We start from the raw sequence: 15,118 nt of genomic DNA on the forward strand, positions 1-15,118 counted from the left end.
AGAAAGACTCGAACGCGCACAGAGGCTTTCCGGTAGCCGTTCTTCCCGCAAACTCTACGCGACTGGAACAGGGATGGGAGGTAATGACAGTGGCACATAAAGTGCCCTCCGCCACACAACGTTGGGTGGCTTGCGGAGTATAAATGTAGATGTAGATCCTGGGTTCGAGTCTCAGTCCAGCACACAGTTTCACTGCTCGCCGCTGATTGTGAACAAAGTCCTTACACAGCTGATCATAGAACCTGCCACTCTGGAATATTTGTTGATTTTACACTTCTTAACAGACTGAAACTGAGAGTCGAGTGGGGACTACACCATCAGCAGCTGCCTTTCTCGTGCGGTCCTGTCACAAAGTGGGATGATTCATGATCCACCCTCAAAGCGTCACTTCTGCCAATGTCTTCCTCCTGGTTTCTATATCTCACTGCATAGGTTGTGTTAAGGGACCGTTCTTACGGAAATAGTCCCATAATGAATGTAAATTCACAAAGGGAATCCCATGTGATTTGAATAAGTAACTGACTACAGCTAAACTTCGTCAGAACACGTCTTGGAAGATCCTAAAGGTATCGAACTACCGCCGTGTCATCCACAACCCCGCCTGCCGTTGTGACCGAGCGGTTCTAGGCGCTACAGTCCGGAACCACGCTGCTGCTACGGTCGCAGGTTCGAATCCTGCCAAGGGCATGGGTGTGTGTGATGTCCTTAGGTTAGTTAGGTTTAAGTAGTTCTAAGTCTAGGGGACTGATGACCTCAGATGTTAAGTCCCATAGTGCTCAGAGCCTTTTGAACCAACCATCCTCAGCCTATAGGATCCACTGGATGCGGATACGGAGGAGCGTGTGGTCACTCTCCTGGCCGTTGTCAGTTTTTGTGACCTGAGACACTGCTTCTCGATCACTTAGTTTCTCAACTTGCCTCACAAGGGCTGAGTGCACCCTGTTTCCCAGCAGCACTCGGCAAACCCGACAGTCACCCATCCAAGCACGACAGAGTTTAACTTGGGTGATATGACGGGAACCGTTATTACCACGGCGCCCAGGCCGTGGACATACTTAACTAACACTAAAGAGAACAAGTCATAGTGATAGTCGGTAAATAACTAATGCAGCTTTACTATTCCGTTACTTTTAATTAGCATTTGTATCTCCTGTAGAATTGGGGAACTATTGAAAGCAACTAAGCCTTTAAAAGGCATGCACATAGCCAGAATCAGCGAAGTCAGCCACTTTTCATTGCCAATACTTGGAAGGCTGCAGGGGGAGGGCTGAGGGCTAATGGCAGACCGGCCAATTGCTGTTGCCTCGGAGCACAGCTGTAGGCTGTCAGGCTTTGTTGAGAAACATAGAAAGCATCTCCTGTGGAGTCAACCTCTAGCAAAGACCTTTACGATCTTGAAATGGATTGAGGAGGATCTCCGTTTTCAGCAGTGTCTGCAATTCTACTAGAAATGTAGAAAACTCCCTGTTTCCCCAGAAAGCCCTGAAAGCTGGAGATAAACATCTCTAAGACGGAGAGCAGATCCTCAGACCTGTGCCTATTAAATGTGAGACAACGCCGAACGTTTTGAGTCTGCAAGAAACAAATGTTCACACAATAGGACTCGCCAGCAATGATTCACATAAATAAATTAGAATTTAGGAAGAGGCACAATGTAGAGCACCTCACTTTTCGAAGAAACAGATAGAGAGTAGGCTGCAAGCTGCAAGCTAGCTATAGAAAGGAGGAATAGTGTTCTGTAAGAAGCAGATTGATCAGTCGGCACTCACAAGAACTGGGGCTGACCAATCAAAAGCCAATAAGATACTAAGACTTGGAAATGCAATATTTGCTTTTAATTAACACTCAACCAGAAATCAGACTTCAACTTCAGCTCTAACCTTGTACTGCATCTTCAGAAGCCTCTGCCAGCAGACCTCTATGCTGAGAGCCCCTCCTGGCCACGGAGTCTACTGAGATGATGCACCGGGATCGTAGGAAATTTTTGAGCTAGTCTAAACATAGCTGTTGACGAGCGTTGTCTGGCACTTGCTGAAGTAGCACCACTGCAAGAAAGGATATTGCAGAAGATATTGCTTAGTCACAGGCTAGGATCTGTCGACCTAGAAAGAGAAGGCAGCATGTCAGAAATTCAGGAAAATAGTGCTAAGCTAACGGGGAAGACAGATAATATACAGGGTGAAAAGTATTTAAACCGACAAATTCTTAATGGTTGTAGGGGACATCAAAACAAATGTTTTTCCCTAATGTCATTTTTGCTTTGAGGAGTATTTAAACCGGTAGAGGAAGATTTATCTGGCGGAAAATTAATTAAACCAACAAATATTGTTCCATTTTTATGACCAAGGCTCGAGTAGGCCATGGTACTGGACCACCTCTACCAATCCACGTTTCTGGGAACCGCCGGTCCAGGAATCGATGCACACGAAGACTGAAATGTTCCTTCGCCCCATCATGTTGGAACCACATGCGTTGTCTTGTAGGGAGCGGGGCGTCTTCCAGGAATTCTGGCAATTCTCTGGCGAGAAAATTGTAATAGTGCCTGCCAATTAATGGCGTAGGTAGCAGATACGGCCCAATGAAACAGTCCCCAACAACACTGATCCACACATTAACGAAGAACCGCACTTGATGAGCGCTAGGAACTATGGCATGTGTGTTATCCACATTCCAAACATGCGAATTGTGCATGATGAACACTCCATCACGCCCGAACATTGCTTGAATGGTAAACAACACAGAGGATGGAAATGTAGGATGCGTTTCACACTGTTCCAGGTACCACTGCGAAAACTGTGCTCTGGGTGGATAATTAACAGGTTCCAGGTTGTGGACACGCTATAAGTAACATTAACGTAACAACTGCTCTCGAAGGGCTGTTCTTACATTCGTCTGATTCGTCCCCACGTTACGTCCAATAGTACGAGTGCTGATTGAAGGATCCCGCTCCACATGCTGCAAGACAGCTTCCTCAAATTGCAGCGTCCTTATCGTGCGACGGCGTCCCTGTCCAGGTAATCTGCTAAATAACGCGGTCTCACGCAGACGTTGGCACTCAGCAGCAAAGGTCGTATGATGCGGGATACGGAGATTAGGATATTGTTGTTGATAAACCCGCTGTGCAGCACGTCCGTTGTGGTGCGCTACTTAGTACGCACCAACCATATCAGTGTACTCACTCCAGGTGTACCGCTCCATTAGTAAACAGAGACAATGCGCTACTACACAGGTGGACAGCAGTTGCCTACAACTGAAGAGCGTAATGCGCCCTCTAACAACTGAAGATCGTAATACGGCCTCTAACAACTGAGGAGCGTAAAACGGCCTCCAACGGTTTAAATAATCCTCATATGAAAAAATAACATTAGGGAAAAATATTTGTTTTGATGTCCCCTACAACTTTCGTCGGTTTAAATACTTTTCTCCCTGTATAATGTGTACAAGAATGAGGAGGCAAAGTAACAACGGAAAACCTGGAACGATGTGCTTGGATTAAAAAAGAGTGTAAAACAGAGATCTGATATATCGACCGTACTGAATTTTCGCATACAAGAGGCTCAAGTAGGGGATTCAGATTCACCATGACAAAATTGGCTGATGACGTTGTTCTCCTCAGAGAAAGTGAAGAAAATGCAGGATATGTTTAACGGAATAAACAGTCCATTAGGTACAGAACGTACACTGAGAGTAAACCAAGGAAGGACGAGAGTAATGAAAAATAGCAGAAATTGAATTAGTGATAAAATTAACATCAAAACTGGTAACTACTAAATACAGCTTTTGCATTGGAAACAAAATACACACATCAAAAAAGTTTTGCATCATCTCAGTTCCTAGACTTCCAGAACCTGTACAGTAAATTGGAATAGAGATCAACATAAACATCAATTCCGCCCTTTTTATTGCTCATTAAAACCACACATGCCATGTTGTACTACCATATAGTGAGACCTTCAGAGGTGGTGGTCCAGACTGCTGTACACAGGTGCCTCTAATACCCAGTAGCACGTCCTCTTACATTGATATATGCCTGTATTCGTCGTGGCATACTATCCACAAGTTATTCAAGAAACTGTTGGTCCAGACTGTTCCACTCCTCAACGGTGATTCGGCGAACAGCTCTCAGAGTGGTTGGTGGATCACGTCGTCCATAAACAGCACTTTACGATCTATCCCAGGCATGTACGATAGGGTTCACGTCTGGAAACATGTTAGCGACTCTAGTCGAGCGATGTCGTTATCCTGAAGGAAGTGATTCACAAGATGTGCACCATGGGGGTGCGAAATGTCGTCCATGAAGACGAATGCCTCGCCAATATGCTGGCGATATGGTTGCACTATCGGTCGGAGGATGGCATTCACGTATCGTACAGCCGTTACGGCGCCTTCCATGACCACCAGCGACGTACGTCGTCCCTACATAATGCCACCCCAAAACAGCAGGGGACCTCCACCTTGCTGCACTCGCCGGACAGTGTTCTAAGGCATTCAGCCAGACCGGGATGGCTTCAAATACGTCTCCGACGATTGTCTGGTTGAAGGCATATGTGACACTCATCGATGAATAGAACGTGATGCCAGTACTGAGTAGTCCTTTCGGCATGTTGTTGGGCCCATCCGTACCGGGCTGCATGGTGTCGTGGTAGCAAAGATGGACCTCGCCCTGGACGTCGGGAGGGAAGTTGCGCATCATGCAGCCTATTGCGCACAGCTTGATTCGTAACACGACGTTCTGTGGCTGCACGAAAAGCGTTATTTAATATGGTGGTGTTGCCGTCAGTGTTCCTCCCAGCCGTAATCCATAGGTAGCGGTCATCCACTGCAGTAGATGCCTGAGCGAGGCATGTCATCGACTGTTCCTGTCTCTCAGTGTCTCCTCCATGGCGGAACGACATCGCTTTGGTTTGCTCCGAGACGCTTGGACACTTCCCTACTTGAGAACCCTTCCTGCCTTAAAGTAACAATGCGGACGCGATTGAACCGCGGTATTCACCGTCTAGGCATGGTTGAACTACAGACAACACGAGCCGTGTACCTCCTTCCTGGTGGAATGACTGGAGCTGATCGGCTGTTGGGCCCCCTCCGTCTAATAGGTGCTACTCATGCACGGTTGTTTACGTCTTTGGGCGGGTTTATTGACATCTCTGAACAGTCAGAGGGACTGTTTCTGTGATACAGAATCCACAGTCAACTTGTATCTTCCGGAGTTCTGGGAACGGGGGTGATGCAAAACATAGTTTGACGTGTGTTAATTAGGGCAGTCGAAGTAACAACATAAAATGCAGATCAGCGCATTCAAAGAGGACATTTTGGACTAAGAGAAGTCTGTTGCTATCAGAGATCAACCTTAATTTGACGAATAAGTAAGGGTTTGGAGCACATACTTCATGGTAATGTGTCGCAGAGTTGGGAGAACTAGAAAAGAAGAGGATACAAACCTTTGAGGTGTACTATAGAACGATACTGAAAACTAGATTCACTGATAAGGAATGAGGAGGATCTCCTTAGGAAGGGCGAAAAAAAAAAAAAAAACGAAATACATGGAGAGCACTGACCAAAGTAAGGCAAAAGATGATTGGACATGTTTCATGGCGTCAGGGAACAATTTCAGTGGTACTAGAAGGAGATGCTGAGGGTATGCCACGCACTGCCAGGTAGAGATTGGAATGTATCGAACGAATAATTTAGGAATTAGGTTGCAGGATGAAGAGATGAAGGTGTTGGCACAGGAGGAGAACCGGTGATAGGTTGTGTGGAACCAGTGAGAAGACTGATGACTCCAAAAGAAATTTTATTGGGATATGCAGTGAACTTATTAACAGCTAATATAGGGGTAGTATAGTAATTTATTGATTTATTTAATCTGACCATTTCTTACAATGGGCAAGGGTTTCACAGGTACAGTATTTATTACTTCATACTTTAGCTGCCTAAGGAATAATTTTTATATGGTATTTAGTATTAAAATGATTTGAGTATCTGAAGCGGCAGTGTGAGTAAATTATACTATGAGCTAACAAAATTAAAACTGGCACGAAGTGTACTACTGCAGCTTCAGTCACTAATAGTAGTAGGAATAATAATAATAAAAACAGTAATAATGAAAGTTATTGTGACATTAATAAAAAATTATGATAGAGGGAGATATAAGAAGAATATCTGCAAAGTAGATGTTTTCCATTACTGCAAGTTCTGGGAAAAGGAAATTTAAGGAGACTACATTAGCTAAGAACAATGGAAAATGAGAGAGATCAGTTTGGATAGAGGGATGTACAAAGGTAAGAAGTGTGTACCGTTACAATTGAAATCTTATTCTTGCTTTAGTAGACATGCAATTACATCTCTCCTGAAGCTGGAGATGTTATTTAGTTTTGTAATATAATGCTGGACGTTGTTACAGAGTCGGGTTCCTGCTACTGGAAGAACTTCGAGAAGATGGCTGAAAGAAACAGTGGGGCAGAAATGAGTTTTGTGCGATCTGAACGAGTGTTGCTGTCGCGTGTTCAGAGAAGAGCTTTAAGGCTAAGTGGAGATATGAGGGACACTGTTGATTGATAAGACAGCAGAGAAGACAACGGAAATCTCTCCGCTTATCTGAACACCGCCAGGTTAGTTGTGCTTATGATTCAAATGTTCAAATGTGTGTGAAATCTTATGGGACTTAAATGCTAAGGTCACAGTCCCTAAGCTTACACATTACTTAACCTAAATTAACCAAAGGACAAAAACACACACCCATGCCCGAGGGAGGACTCGTACATCCGCCGGGACCAGCCGCACGGTCCATGACTGCAGCGCCTTATACCGCTCGGCTAATCGCGCGGCCTGTACATATGATTTTGAAATGTGACCAGAGTCGAACATCACAGATACAACGAACACAGGCTCTGTGAGCTTTCCTAAGAAATGCCGTGCAGGATAACATTGCAATAATCATTAACTGGAAGTGTAAGTGTCTGTTCACTTTCCTTTTTCAGGTCATGAGGGAAGAGCTTTTTATATTTTTGTATAGCATGGAGAGATGCTGATGCCTCCTTGCGCATTATATAATAGCGAAAACACAAAAGTAAGCATACGACAACACACTGAAATGCGTCATCGTATATTTTGACCCTCGTCAGTTTTCGCAATTAATAATGATGCATGCTGTATATAAGACGTGATTTTGATCGCTCCAGTTCCGTCGGTTTCTGCTAACATGGACGAGAGGAAAGAAGTTCTCGCCTGTAGCTAAATAAGGTTTCCTGCTCAGCGAGCGGCAGCGCTCTAACCTTGAGTTACGGGCGCCATTGCTTTCGCTGGAGGGCCGCTGTTTCATTTCCCTTCCCTGCTGAGCAGCTGCGACGCTTTCATTCTGCACTGGCAGCAACAGGCAGCAGCAAGCAGCAACGCCTCTGCGATTCCTTTTTGCTTTCTTTCGCTGAGGTGCGCCAGGTGCAGCGTATATAATCGAAGACTTTCATTAGAAGGACGGATGCGACGTCGGATTTTGCAGGCAATAACGAGAGCCGGCAGTCCAGCCGGGAGCGGATGGGGCGGGATTAGCGGGGCTGCTTGACGGGGAGGGGGTGGGGGGCGGAGGGAGGCGCTCCGGGACGTCTAATTTATAGCGCAGAGGGCGCGGAAAACACGGCGGGCGCGCTGTTTGCCCTCATCTAGGAGCGCCCAATCATTTATTTGGTGCTGTAACTGCGCTACGTGAGCGGATTCCATTTTCCGTCGCCCCCGTCCGTGATACGGCAGTATTTGCGGCGCAACAGCTGCTCTTTCCTGCCGGCACGCTACGCGGCGTTTCCGCCGAAGTGGTGCCTCGTCAGTGAGGGTTGCGTGTCGCGTGTGCCGACGGCATAAGAGCTGCGGAGCAAAAGAAGTAGCCTTAATTTCAGCCTCCCCCCACCTTTGTATTCCTTCTCTATGGGCTTATGTTTTACTTCAAATGTATTTATTTCACTTCTAACCTCCCATCTTCTCAGTCAGCCACATTGCGACTCTTGCAGCACTTAAAAATTAATGTCCGTTTCCTCGTCTTCTGTGAAGTCCAACACTATTCATCCGATTACAGTGACACCCCGATGAGTTATGGTATACGCCTTCATGAATGTTGCTGCTGGTCTAAGAAACACAGTCACCCATAGTGCTGAGGGAGAGAAGCGGGTGACATACAACCTTAATAGCTCACTAATTTTAGAGGAATTTTAATAACAATATACATATAAAAGTAAAAACAAAATTTTTAAAAACACAGCCCTCAGTCGCGAACACAATTAATTTGTGACCTAGGTTTCGGTGTCACAAGGGACATCTTCTTCGGACAAAATTAAAACTAAATGATACAGCATAACGCACCAAAAAATACAGAAGCTGTGGTCAAACCTGACACCGTCAGATAGTCTGAATTAAAATAAACTGCAACAGAGGTGCAAGCCACTAGGGGCTGCCATGTGTCCTCTGCTACAGTCAACACAAAACTGAAACATCATGTGACTTGTGCGCCACGGTAACTTCAAGACAACACCCCCATCTGGTGGCTAATTGGTAAAACAAGATATTTTGTAAACATCTCTCGTAACTGCAGAGAGGGAACTAAACAAACACCTGAAACGTGTACATGAAGTAAATACAATAGCGGGATACTGCATGATATAAAATACAACTAATGAATGACTGGCTGTAGTACAAAAATTCCAGGATAATTGCATAAAGAAGACATATACCAAATAATCCATTAAATGACATTACTGCTTACTATAATAGATACGTTATTAAAACCAAAAAAGTTTTTTAATTTGCGTATATGAGCCGTAAAACGTAGAAAGAAGAGGTGTCTCTGAATCTGCAAGAAGTAGTTGGTACATCAAAGTGTTAGATCTCGTCAAACAGCGGCTTTATACCATTGAAATAACTTCTTCGGCCCAACTGCACTGCTCGTTGAGAAAAAGTCCGTCATTCGAAAGTAAGTGATCGACAATTTCCAGCTCCTCCAAAATATCAAGTTTACGCCCTTTTATTTTTCAATATGCAAAATTTCCAACTTATCAACCCCTTTAGGAGAGTGCCCTGTGATTAACAGGTGATCTGCAAAAGAATAATTAGGGGCACACAAACCGTTTTCCCTCAGAAAATGTTCTTTACAGTGAATTGAAAAAGCACGTCTTGTTTGACCAATATAACAGCCACCGCAAGTGTCACATGAAATCTTGTAGACACCAGAATTCTGCAGAGGCCTAGTAGTTGAGTTTATGTTATGGATGACATTTTTTCTCAAGTTGTTATTTGTAGAAAAGGCAATATTACATTTGTACTTAATCTGAAGCAACTTTTGAAAAACATTAACATATAAAAGTCATTGCGAATGTGAAATTCTGGTACATTAATAACCTGTGTAACTGCCAGAACGTTAAATGCAAGCATCCAGACATGCATACATTGTGTTCAACAGGTGCCGGATGTCTGTTTGTGCGACAGAGTTCCATGCCCGATACATTTTGTCGGTTCGTCCAGGGACAGTTAATACTGTTTGTGGATGACGCTGGAGTTGTCGTCCGATGGCGTCCTAGACGTGAAACTTCCTGGCAAATTAAAACTGTCTGCCCGACCGAGACTCGAACTCGGGACCGGGCGTGAGTCGTGCTTTGGTAGCTCAGATGTTAGAGCACTTGCCCGCGAAAGGCAAAGGTCCCGAGTTCGAGACTCGGTCGGGCACACAGTTTTAATCTGCCAGGAAGTTTCATATCAGCGTACACTCCGCTGCAGAGTGAAAAATCTCATTCTGGAAACATTCCCCAGGCTGTGGCTAAGCCATGTCTCCGCAGTATCCTTACTTTCAGGAGTGCTAGTTCTGCAAGGTTCGCAGAAGAGCTTCTGTAATGTTTGCAAGGTAGGAGACGAGATGCTGACAGAAGTAAAGCTGTGAGGACCGGACCGGGCGTGAGTCGTGCTTCGGTAGCTCAGATGATAGAGCACTTGCCCGCGAAAGGCAAAGGTCCCGAGTTCGAGTCTCGGTCGGCACACAGTTTTAACCTGCCAGGAAGTTTCATATCAGCGCACACTCCACTGCAGAGTGAAAAATCTCATTCTGGCGTCCTAGACGTGCTCGTCTGGAGTCACATGTGGTGATCGAGCAAGCCAAGACACGTCGACACCCTGTAGAGCATGCTGGGTTACAACAGTAGTAAGTGTGCGGGCGTCATCCTGTTGAAAAATACCCTTGGAATGCTGTTCATGAATGGCACCACAACAGGAGGAATCACTAGGCTGACGTACAAATTTGCACTCAATGTGTCTAGGATAGTCTAGCGAGTGCTTCAGCGGTCACACGGAATCATAACCTAGACTGTAACTCCACGTGTATGTACAGTGTGTCAAGTACACAGAAAGGTTAGTTGCAGCCCCTCAACTCACCTGCCTCTAACCGGCTCGTCGTCATCACTGGTACAGAGGTGGAACCACCTTTCATCAGAAAACGCAACAAGCCTCCATTCTGTCCTGCAATGGGCCCTCGCTTGAGACCATGTGACCGCCGCTGCCAGGAATCATGTACAGTGACTACGTTCCTGCTAGGACTTTCTGTAATAACGTAGAAGGAGCATACAGATTCTCGTAGACCTCACTGGAACTCAGTGATTTGTCGATAATGGCATCTCTGTCACCTTAAAAGAGTTCTTGACTAACATCAACTCAAATGAAACTAACGTCTCATGACCGTTACAGCTCGCATTTAAAGGAAACCTGACTTGCATTCTCATAGCGGTGCTACTAGCACCCATCTTATGTGACAGGCGCGAACTATGGACAGATATCATTTTTCACATGTACAAACATGCCTACCAGCTTTCGATTATGTTACACAACTCCTTCTTGCTGTTCTATTTTTGTCAGTGTATCTGACTTCTCGCTATTCAGGCAATCATATTTCTATTTTATGTATTTACACATTTATTTGTTATATTTGCAGCGAATTTTGATACATCTCACGAGTACCTAATTCATGTCACCAGTCCATATAACAGAAAACAATCAACTTTTTCTTTTACTTTGGGGATTTAAGTGACAATCATAAAGGGTGTTGGGATGGGTTGTTTGGAGGAAGAGACCAAACAGCGAGGTCATCGGTCTCATCGGATTAGGGAAGGACGGGAAAGGAAGTCGGCCGTGCTCTTTCAAAGGAACCATCCCTGCATTTGCCTGGAGTGATTTAGGGAAATCGCGGAAAACCTAAATTAGGATTGCCGGACGCGGGATTGAACCATCGTCCTCCCGAATGCGAGTCCAGTGTGCTAACCACTGCCCCACCTCGCTGGGTCATAAAAAGTGTACTCACATTAATGTGACCACCACGTGTTAGATGTCAACGTGTAATAACCACTCACAGAGAGCAGATGGCGGCACTAGCATTGGAGGGTATATAAGCTGGAAGCATTTCCGGAGCGGGTAAGTTCGTAAACTGTTCGCTTGCCGTCGTGGTTAAAGTATACTGTGCATTGCAAAACGATGCTCTCCAACTGCGGTGCACCACAGGCCATAAATGTCAGCGGTGAACGACTGCTGTGGAGATATGTATGGTCGAATAGACGTGCAGCTGTTGAGCAGCTGACACCCGAGATGAACCACTAGGCTACCAATAGTGTCTCCCCAACGACCTTCCAGCGAAAGTTGCTGCGTAAGGGGCTCCCCGGCAAGCGGTTCGTTCGTGCACCCATGCTGACTCTAGTTCATTGGCCACGAAGGCTGGAATTATCACGCCAGGACGTCCACTGAGTGGCTGCAGGTGGTCGTTTCAGATAAATCACACTTTACACTCCATCGGACACATGAACAATAGTGTGTGCGTCGTGATTATACGCGAACACGCTGCAACCTTTGCCAGAGCGTTTTGGTTTGGAGAATATTTTCATTGAGTTTCCAGGGTGAACTCGTCATTCTGGAAAGCACTGTTAATCGACTCAAGTATGCATCTATCCTTGGGGGCCATGTGCACCCCTACATACAGTTTAATTTTCCGTGGTGGCCAAGTGGTTAAAGGCGCTACTGTCTGGAACCGCGTGACTGCTACGGTCGCAGGTTCGAATCCTGCCTCGGGCATGGATGTGTGTGATGTCCTTAAGTTAGTTGGGTTTACGTAGTTCTAAGTTCTAGGGGACTGATGACCTTAGAAGTTAAGTCCCATAGTGCTCAGAGCCATTTGAACCACTTTCCTCGATTCGATAGCATCTACTAACTGGACAATGCAACGTATCACACAGCTCTGAGTCGACATATATGGTTCGAAGAGCACCAGGATGAACTCCAGTGGCCAACAAAATCCCACGAATTAAACCCAACTGAGAACCTGTGGTACCACCTGGATCAGGCTGTTCGCGCCGTGGCTCCTCAAACGAGAAACGTAGCAGAGCTGCCTATGGCACCGGAGTCAGAACGGTTCCGCATCCCTGTCGATGTGTTCCAGAACCTCACTGACTCTTTTCCTACATTTCTCACAGACGTCTGCGCTGCAAAAGGTGGTTACCTAATTTTTTGACATGTGGACACATTAAGGAGGCTGAGCGGAATATCACAAAGAGTATGTTTTTCCCAGCTGACCATCAGGAATAAAACTGTTTGGACAAGAGATTAACACTGTACACAAGTAACCAAATACACGTGACTGGTGTGAGTGGATTGGTCTGCACCTGTGAAGTCAATCAAATTTTACGTCTTTTGTTGTTTGGTGTCTTCACGTCTTGGGATTTGTTAGTGTCTTGCATTGGGGATATAGATTTTATGACGTCGTCCAAGGATTGTGGGTAGAGAAATACCCAGTTTGCCTAGTACCTTATAGACTTCGGCTGTTCCTGCTTCGATAGTCTACAAGCCAAAATGTTTTAACTTGCTCTGAGGGACAATCGTCGCAAAATGGAGAGATTAAATTTGAGTTTGTACAAATATGCCGGATTATGCCCATGTCCTTAAACACAATCTTATGACTGATGCCTTAGGTCGTTGCGTAAGTTTACTTGAAAACACCACGTTTGAAAGTTACATAATGATATTCACAAAGTTTAGCTGATTTTTATGAATGAATATCTGTACTAAGCACAATATACAGGGCCTTTTTCTAAATGGGGACAAACCGAAGGTAAAGATACTCCAATTTATAAGGAGCAGAAAAGGTCATATGGACATATGCATAGAAATGTATAGAGCCTATGGTATAGGGTTTTTATTAATTCATGTGTTGGCAAAACAATGTAGCGCGGCGTGACATGCCGTGATGAGAACAACGATAGCAAAGGTGTCTGCAGTGGCTACCATGGGCCTCTAAGTGTGAGCGAACATTACGCAGGATGACTGACGAACATGATCATATCGAATGAAATCGCATGCAGTATGGTGCGTTTTCCAGCCATCTCACATTTGAGATCGGCTCTGTGTACACACATTCTCTCAAGCTAGCCCACAGCATGAAATCTGACGGATTGAGTTCCAGGTCATAAAGTTAGACCATCAGCTGGGAAAAACGGTGTCGAGATCTCTTCACACAGAACTGAGGAAGTGATCTCGAGCACCGTCATGTAGTAGCCACGTTCGCCCTCGTGCCATCAAAGGCACGGCCTCCACCAGGGGAAGCAGTATTATTGGCAGGAAGTGCAGATGTGCTTCACCTGTTATGGGTTGTGGAAGGATGACTTCCTACGAGACGGTCGGCAATAATACCCACCAAATACTGAAGCTCAACTGGTGCTGATGGTTCGCTACCACTCTACTGTCGGTGTTCGTCGTAGTCCAATGGTGCGAGTTATGAAGGTAGACTACATCGCCTCTCATAAAGATAGCTCAGTCTGTGAATAGGATGGATCTGTGTTTTCTGAATAGTTTAAATCTTAAATTCCTTAAGTGTTTTTCTGTTTAAGAGGTGTAATCTCGCGGTTTTAAACTTTAAATGTAAATTAAGGCTGTAGAGTGGTTGTTATTCATTTCTTTGTTTTGAGGACCAAGAAACCCTTTTGTTTCAGACTATTCAGATTCAAAATGTTGCCTGCTACACACCTGAAAGGCAAAAAGTTATGTATTTATCGCTTTCTGTGTTTTTTAGTAGTGCTGCAATAGATAGGGTATTACATGTTGTGTGCGATGAATGGTCGGAGGAGGAGCTGGCACCAGCTCGAGAAAAGGTGAAGGCGCTTTTGGCTACAGTAAGCCAACTTCAGGATGCTAGCTAGCAAAGGATGTAGTTGTGGCGGAGCATCTGGCGCATCGCATGGGACACCTCAGGTGTCACTTGTTTCAGCCAAGGGCTCCGCTGTCGAGGTACGTTACAGTGGATCCACCCTCGCTGCAAGGTAAGTGGCGGATGGTAAATCATTCACGTCTCTCGAGGCTGAGAGCCAATGTGGAGACTGGCCGTCTGGCCTCGCCCATTTACCCTGTGAGAGGACAGGTGGCCATTCACAAGGTGCGAACAGGCACATTCGGGCAGGGATAGCTAGTCATCGGAATTCCCACTATTAGGCATATTATGGTGTGTCTTAGGCAGCGTCAGCGTTTAGGAGCAAACAGAAAGCCTATGTGCACTTGGTGTGAGACCTTGACTTGTATGACGATTGAGAGAAAAATAATGCCTCTAACTCCTCAACAGTTGGCAGCACTGGTATGCGGCAGGTACTGGCTTCTTGCGTAGCCTCTTCACTACAGCTCCAGTAGGCGGAAGCCTTAGCATTGAACGGCTGTGTTGTTACACTGTAAAGTATGGAACCGTGGGCAGACAGTCTTTCAATGCTATTTAAGCACCACGTAGTCAATGAATTCTTGACAGCAGAAGGTGTCACCCCAATGGAGATTCATCAGAGAATTAAAGCAGTTTATAGTGATTGTGTTGATGTGAGTACGGCACGTCGTTGGGCGAGTAAGTTCACAGATGCTGAGGCAGGAACATCTGACCAGCGTGACAAACAAAGATTTGGACATCCTGTGACAGCAAACACCGAGCTTCACAAGCAAAATGCTGACAGGTTGATGAAGGCTGATCGTCGTATCACTCAGAGAGAAATAGTAAGCACAATCGGCATTTCACAAGACCGTTATTGCTTTGCTTGCCAAACCACACACTTCGCGTGCCACCACAGCAGAACTTCAGAGACTG

Source organism: Schistocerca piceifrons, chromosome 7 (genome assembly GCF_021461385.2).
Source record: "Schistocerca piceifrons isolate TAMUIC-IGC-003096 chromosome 7, iqSchPice1.1, whole genome shotgun sequence".
In the NCBI taxonomy this organism is placed as follows: Eukaryota; Metazoa; Arthropoda; class Insecta; order Orthoptera; family Acrididae; genus Schistocerca; species Schistocerca piceifrons.